This window comes from Lycorma delicatula, chromosome 2, assembly GCF_047948215.1.
Source record: "Lycorma delicatula isolate Av1 chromosome 2, ASM4794821v1, whole genome shotgun sequence".
Taxonomy (NCBI): Eukaryota; Metazoa; Arthropoda; class Insecta; order Hemiptera; family Fulgoridae; genus Lycorma; species Lycorma delicatula.
Genome location: NC_134456.1, coordinates 7,566,004 through 7,575,138, shown reverse-complemented (window position 1 = coordinate 7,575,138; position 9,135 = coordinate 7,566,004).

Sequence of the window (9,135 nt, the reverse complement as noted above, 5' to 3'; positions counted from 1 at the left end):
TTCCCGCTATATGAAATTTGTATGCTACTTATATTCTGATTACACAAGAAATACAGACATTACAAAAATTTTATGATTTTACTGCTACCATTTTAATTATATAATTCATAATTAACTTAATAATTTGCAGCACTTTACTTATACTGATAAACAAAAATAAAATAAGTTATTCTCACTGTTATAAAAGGATAACCTGACAATTCAAAAATTTTACAGTTATACGTAGTATAAAATTATACTTATTTACACCCAAAATGATACAATAACAAATTTTTTAACCAGAACCTCTTACTAACATGTTTTACAGTGTTATAATGGATGTCCTGTAGTTAAAAGTTTAATAATCACATAAATAATATTAATTAAAACTGATTAAATAAAGCATCAATTTAAGTACATGTAAGAGGTAGTACTGCAATTATTATGTAGTCATAAACAAGCCTAGTACTCTTTTGTCCGTACTCTGTAATGTAAACAAGTTAAAAATATTGTAAAATGCTATATGATGTGCTATATGGCCTTATAATATCATTAAACTATACAGTAATATTCTAAGAAGCTGAAGGTACTACACCACAAAAGTCAATTAAAAAACTAGTTGTTTGGTAAATTTGATTACACGACTCTGATCGCAATAGTACTATATTTCTCATGACATTCAGTTTCTGAATAACATTTAGAGAAGAAAAAATTACGCATTATTTAATTTTAGAAAAATAGTACACTAATATAAATTTATTTACTATATTTTAGAATCTTTATCATCATTTTTATTTTAAAATTGTTCTATTGCAAATAAAAGCACTATTACTATTATGTAACAACAGCAAGTAAAAATTTTATAAACTATCATCTAACCTAAATAAAGAATTAAAATGTTGGAATAACAACCTGGAAATTAAAGAGTGTGCTGTAAAGTAAATGATAACTGCCAAAACCAGATTTAATGAATCAGCTTCTACAGGTCACTGAAGTTAAAGGGTATCGAGTGTAGTTTCAAGCATTTAAATTATATATTATACTCCATTGCAGTTTCACTTTAAAAAAAGCAATCTCATGCTTGATCATAGATAAAATAGTAAACGCCATCCCTTATAACCTGACAGTTTTCCAACATTTAGACATAGTAAGGAATAACATCTGCAAAATTGAACGGTGTCAAGTATCACTGATACAAACCACATTTTATGAACCAGCTCTCAAAGATCACCAAAGTTAACCGATACCAGGTGCAGTTTCTTGGAAAACAGTTAATGACAAATGATCAGAACAGTCGATGACTCTTAAAATTAATAGAGGAATAAAAAAAAAAACATTTTTCTACTTGGTAGTAACATATGCATTATTTGGGAAAACATATTGAAATCTACAGCACATATATTATTGTTTAAAGAATTAGCTTCAATTAATTTTAACAAACTGTGACTATATATAAAATAGCATAATATTAGTTCATAAAATTTACACAAATTAGTGGCTGAACGATTAAATCACTGCAGGATAACTTACTTACCCGCTGTTACTACGTATTAATTACATAATATCATATTAACTCCTAAAATGTTTCTTTTTATATTTAGGTTTGATTCTAGCAACTAATAATTTTAACAATTGAATACATATAAGTAAACAAATTTATAAAATTTACCTTTGTTCTTAATACAGGTCGGCCAGTTACAGCTAACTCAGGGCTATCATATCTATGTTGCTCGACCAGTGTTCTGACATCCTTTATCAGTGCTACTGGATCTCTAATTAGTTCAGGAACATCTTTTTATTTGTCGGTAAAGCATGCAGATACGAAACAATAGCTTTCAAACCGTGCAATTCCCAAGGTGTTAAATGTACATGCTCTTCAAGAGTTTCCACATTATTGGATACTTTATAAAGATGAGATGTCCCAAGGTAACGCGATTAACATATCGTTCCAAAACGTACCATAACATTTCAGTAAAAAATGGATACCTGAATTTCTGCAGTACCTGTTAGTAAAGACATACTTTTATAAAAATAAAGAAAACAAAAAAATAAACTTAACAAAAAGTTTAAGGCATCAGAAAAAGAGCACAAAACAGTACAGCCTATTATTATACTCTTCTGAAATAAACAAAAATTTTCCAACAGATGCAGGTAAAGGTTTTGTTTAAATTGGGTGACTTGACTTTGTTACCAACAGAAAAGGAAAAAGAGACTGAAAATTATTTCAGAGGCGACGAAACTAAGATCAAAATTTGATAAAGATTTAAAAAAAGAAGAATAAAACTAACGGAATATTAAGATCATTAAAATATTATTTGCTACTTGAATTTTTTATAAGATATGTAAAGAAAAACAGCTTCCTCGGAGAAGATTTGTGCCATTGAACATCTGCGAAAGACAATAACCACAGTTGTAGCAACCATTGCAACTGATATGTGCTGTGAGAATCCGGGAAGAAATGAATATTAATTGTACATCTGCATAGCAGTAAATAGCCAAATATCAAAATAAGCTTCCAAGGGATACCTTTCATTTCATGATATCCATTAAAATTATATTTTGCATTTGTTATTTGAAAAACTGCATTTAAACATGGAAATTTTTTAATAACCTATGTAAATAAAATAAAACTGGCACTATTTCAAATTTATTTAGCATATAAATTTATCGCTTAACCGGTCACACTCTTTTTATAACATTACTAGTCATGTCAGGTCACTATGACCTGAACATTTGTAAATTAAATTAAAAAGAAATGAAGACTTATATTCAAAAAATAAACTATTTTTTATTCAGATAAAAATAAATATCTTCTCGTTTAAAGCAAAATAATGAAAGAAAAACAGAAATTACAAAACCTTGGAAAAAAATAAAAATCTTCATTTTAATTGAACTTTGCTGGTGTAAAAAGATAATTATTCCTGATTGATTATTGAAGACACATTTACAACACATCTGTAAATATCTTTTCAAATAAAAAATTTTTGAACTGAGCCAAACATCTACAAGTAAACAATGCACAATTTGCCTGGGTGTCAAATTGATGTCCTGAAAAATACATTTGTATATATTTTTTCTTAAATTTATTATTTCAGAGTAAGAAATTCTTTATTTCCAACACTAACATTAATCACAATCTTTACAAATAAAATAAGAGTGATTTTTAAAAATATGGTGCCCACATTTCACACAAACAATGTTATATTTACTGTCCTTGGTGGACAGTGTTTATGTTTCGTTCTAACTTCCACATCTCACTCCTCTGGTTGTTGAACATAAACTACAGTAATGTCATGATCTACAAAATATAATTTTATTTTGTTCAAGTATTTTTGGGTTTTCCAGAGTGAGATACCTTTTAACAAGTAAATTTTGTACTAAAATGTGGCCAAAATTTTTAAGAAAATCTCTTGCAACAGTGTAACACAACTGGTCGTGTTGGGTCAAATAGCTTATTTTTGTTACTCATATTACACAAACTAAGGGAAGCTGGATACTGACTGATAGAACGGATTACGATAGGAGATTAGCAGGCTTGCCAACCTAATACCATTGAGGCAAATATTAAACTTTAAATATAAAAAAGTGTCTCGGGTCATACAGACCTGACGCGACCAGTTAAGGGTTAAAATGCATCAGAACAATACTTTTAAAACAGAAATCAATAAAAAGAACAGCAATAGAGATTTCAGATAAAATTGTTACTATAATACGTAATATATATATTATTTTTGTCTTCAGTCATTTGACTGGTTTGATGCAGCTCTCCAAGATTTTTTATCTAATGCTAATCGTTTCATTTCAGTACAACCCCTACATCCTAAATCCCTAACAATTTGTTTTACATATTCCAAACGTGGCCTGCCTGCACAATTTTTTCCTTCTGCCTGTCCCTCCAATATTAAAGCGAATATTCCAGGATGCCTTAATATATGGTCTATAAGTCTGTTTCTTCTTTTAGCTATATCTTTTCAAACGCTTCTTTCTTCATCTATTTGCCGCAACACCTCTTCATTTGTCACTTTATCCACCCGTATGATTTTTAACATTCTCCTATAGCACCGCATTTCAAAAGCTTCTAATCTTTTCTTCTCAGATACTCCGATCGTCCAAGTTTCACCATATAAAGCGACACTCCAAACGTATAGTTTCAAAAATCTTTCCTGATGTTTAAATTAATTTTTGATGTAAACAAATTATATTTCTGACTGAAGGCTCATTTCGCCTGTGCAAATCGGCATTTTAAATCGCTCCTGCTTCATCCATCTTTAGTAATTCTACTTCCAAAATAAAAAAATTCTTCTACCTCCATAATCTTTTCTCCTCCTATTTTCACATTAAGTGGTCCATCTACATTATTTCTACTACATTTCATTACCTTCGTTTTGTTCTAGTTTATTTTCATGCGGTAGTTCTTGCACAGGACTTCATCCATGCCATTCATTGTTTGTTCTAAATCCTTTTTCCTCTCAGCTAGAATTACTATATCACCAGCAAATCGTACCAGCTTTATCTTTCACCTTGTAATGTTACTCCGAATCTAAATTGTTCTTTAACATCATTAACTGCTAGTTCCATGTAAAGATTAAAAAGTAACGGGGATAGGGAACATCCTTATCGGACTCCCTTTCTTATTACGGCTTCTTTCTTATGTTCTTCAATTATTACTGTTGCTGTCTGGTTCCTGTAAATGTTAGCAATCGTTCTTCTATCTCTGTATTTGAACCATAATTTTTTTTAAATGCTGAATATTTTATTCCAGTCTACATTATCGAATGCATTTTATAGGTCTATAAACGCCAAGTATGTCGGTTTGTTTTTCTTTAATCTTCCTTCTACTATTAATCTGAGGCCTAAAATTGCTTCCATTGTCCCAATACTTTTTCTGAAACCTAATCGGTCTTCTCCTAACACTTCTTCCACTCTACACTCAATTCTTCTGTGTAGAATTCTAGTTAAGATTTTTTATCCACGACTAGTTAAACTAATTGTTCTGTATTCTTCACATTTATCTGTTCCTGCTTTCTTTGGTATCATGACTATAACACTTTTTTTGAAGTCTGATGGAAATTCCCCTTTTTCATAAGTATTACACACCAGTTTGTATAATCTATCAATATTGAAGTTATCTGTTTAAATTTATAACTGAAATATATCTCAAAGGTAAGTAAATAAAGTAATAATAAATTATCATGAAACACATTCTGATATATCTTATATATAAAGATGTTTTTACAAACAAAATTTCTGATGAAAAATAATACAACATAAAGCTACCTTTTTATGTGTTTTCTTTTTAATTAAAAAAATCATTATGATTAAAACGAATTTAAAAAATGCCCATTTCATTTTTTGAATCGATCGATATAAAATAATAAGTAAAGGTAATAATAACATTAATTTTGTTATTATTTTTCTTGATGTCCAGTTTGTCTGAAATCAGCATTTTCCAAACATTAATAATATAAGAGGATCTGCGTATTTTTAAAACAAAGCTTTATTTATTTATGTATTTCTCTTGTGTTTTTTGGAAGTTCAACAATTGTAACAATACTATTTCTTAAATTAGCTCTTGAATGGCCAGATCTATTACAAGAATGGGAAAAATATCTAATTAGTAGTTACGGATCACTTTACTATTTACCCAAAAAAATAAAATTGACTACTGTTGTAATGTCGCTAGCTTTAAGTAAGTTTATATAATGTTGATATTTTGTGTAGTATTATTGTTTTAAATATATATAATTAAATATAATTTTTTTTTGTTCCATAACCAATGAGGCAAAAGTCATTTGTCTGTTTCATTCCCTCATACTTATGCATCGTTCTGAAAATATTGCATCGTCATATATCTGAACGTTATAAAAAATTCAATATTATTTTGGTTTATTATGCATAACTTATAAGTAGTTGCATGTTTAGTTTATGAAAATAATCATAGCTTATTCAACAACCTGTTGAATTACATTCTACATCATTTCATCCAAAAATAAAGTTTTGACATCCAGATCTCAGATTTTGATGAAACTTTGTATATTTAATTATTGTTTAGATTTTTAATTATCAGAAAGGAATTTTTTCTCTTAAACTCTTTATGATTTTCATTTTACAGCTGTTTTTTCCAACATAAAAGATTTATTTTATCAAGGAGATATTTTTTAATATGTCAATAAAATTTGTGTCTTCTGATTGGAGGAATTCCTTTGTTATGTCTCTTTAAAAACAATATTTTTATTTTTGTTCCAACACTTAAGCGCTGTATTAGTAGCAATGGTATCATCTATAATTGGCAAGTTTTCTTTAGTGTCATACAGAATCTGTTTAAAAATCACAACAAATAATTTTTACTACATTCTACATTTTAGATCATCAAATTAAAGATAAAATTCTAAATTTTAATATTACATGTATTTAATATTAGTGTGACTAAATTATTTGGGTGGCATTAGGCTAAATTTTTGGTTATCATTAACAATAATCTTTTACTCACTTTCACATAAAATATGATCAGAAATCAGTTGAAAATATTAAATTGTACAATAATTATTCAAAATTATTACTCAAACATGCTAAAATTAACTTTCTTGACGTAAATTTTTTTTTATTATTTTTCGAAGACACGAAAGAATCTATCTTTTTTAACCAAATTATCATATTACATGAAAGGTATTTTTTTTATAAAATTATCATGCGAGTACTCAAGAGAAACTAAAACATACAATACCCCACAAAAATAAGCACTGATGGGAAATGTAGTCAGATTAGAACAAAAGAACTGATACAATGAAGCCTTGCAACTGAGGCTGCAAATGCGATATGCAACTATGATCATAAGTGTGAAGTTACTCATTATTAGGATTAAACGATATCAATATATCAAATTGAATAAATAATGCTGCAAAAGAAATTTAAATTTAAAGATTTTTCTGTAAATGATTATGTAATATTATGGAAACTGATTCAATACACTGAATATTTAATATTCACAGTAAATTGCAAGCACAGAAGTTCCCATCAGACTGGTATACAGACCAGATTTATTAAACGTGTATCTACTTTAGCTGTTAAGAAATTTCATTTAAAACTATTTTCACCAGTTATTTTTGTACGATTGACTTATTTTTTAGTCGAACATACATCTGCAACAATAAAAAACATTGCAAATGCATTGTCTTGTGTCGATTACCAATACAATGAAAATTTAGTGGAAACATACAATCATCAAGTTTTAAACAGGTATTCTCAGTGACTAATTTTGCATTCTGGAAATCTATACCGGTATCATTTATCAGTTTCAATGCTACATGTGGCTGGAATTTTATAGATTTATTTATTATGATAATGTCTGTAGGTATATCATCGTGATTTAATCAGATAAATAATCGTTTGGAAGCTGTTAAAGGAAAGGTAAATAACTTTTGTCTGCTCTTTTATTTGTTATATGTTAGTTGGTTGCCTAACAGTTTTAGAAACTGTTAGGCAACCAGTTATTTTCTAACAGTTTTAGAAAATCAGTCGTGAAAATTCTCATGTTTAATTTCAAAAAATCACGCGACTGTTACATCAGGATTAAATAGAAAAATGCAATAAATCTTGGATTGACCAAATAAATAATGTATAATTCTGTATTTTTTTTCTTTTATTTATTTATTTTTATAATTATATTTACTTTACATTAATTTCCTTATTTTAAGCTCCGTTTTGCATTTATTTATACTTTTATGAATTTAACTTACTTATCTGATGGTTATTATATAACAATCAAAATCATCATGTAGTTTTATATTTGGTAAAAGATTTTTAAGAGGGCATTTACCAGTTTTATAAAAAAATATTGTTGCATGATTCACGGCTCGATCAGGATGTTGAGAGGTTGAAAATTAAAAATGTTTATATAATTACAGTTTATTGGTTTAAATTATTCATAATTACAACCAGACAAATTAATAATAATAATAAGTGGCAATAATAAAACAATGAACACAAATATTAAAATAATAATTATAACCAGGATAACAGTAGTGAACAAAAACAATATTACATGTCAATAACAACAAATCACACATAAAAATACATAATAAAAACAGTAAGTATGACATAAAAACAGGGCATAATTAACAAAGATAACAATCAAAATATTACACATCAAATAGTGATAAGTGTCATTAGTAAATAATAAATAAGATTACATACAAGACAAGAGTACAAAATAAATAATCGTTCGGAAGACCCATTAACAAAAGAAACCACTAGTGTCTTAACCCTTTTTAACCACTAGTCTTGGTATTAACAAACAATAGTATAGTGTTCACTTGCAAATATCTTTGCTATCTACACTAACAGTTTATGAATGAAGTTCATTTAATTATTTTTTTTACTTTACTGTAACTCACAGATAGTATTTCTTAGTTACTGGAATTACCTGGTGTCATCTTGTACAATAAATAATTTTTTGAGGCTTGTAAGTATACTTATTTTTTCTTTAACTTATGAATAAATATAATGTAAAGATAATTTTGTAATAATTTGCTTTCTTCTCATAAGAAAAAACTTATTTTATTATGGGAGTAGTTATGGGAATAGTATTGCTAATTGAAGTAAATGTTTTATAAAATTACGAATAATATAATTTTTGCCTTGCTCCTTTTTTCTGAGTTATCAATGGAGGAAAACATAGAGTGGAGGAACCCGTGGAGGAACATAGAAAGGAGGAATTAATAAACAAGAACAGAAGGAGATAAGTAAGCTATACTATTACTGTACTATTTTGCTTTATATAGAAGTAAAACTTGGACAATCGGAGTCTTTGAGAAGAAAAGATTAGAAGCTTTTGAAATGCGGTGCTACAGGACAAAGTTAAAAATCAGATGGGTGGATAAAGTGACAAATGAAGAGGGGTTGCACCAAATAGATGAAGAAAGAAGCATTTGGAAAAATATAGATAAAAGAAGAAACAGACTTAGAGGCCACTTATTAAGACCATTCTGGAATAGTCACTTTAATATTGGATGTAGAAGGAAAAAATTTTTGTACAGGCAGGAAACGTTTGGAATATGTAAAACAAATTGTTCAGGATGTTGGATGTGGGGGGTATTTTTTTTTGTCTTCAGTCATTTGACTGGTTTGATGCAGCTCTCCAAGATTCCCTATCTAGTG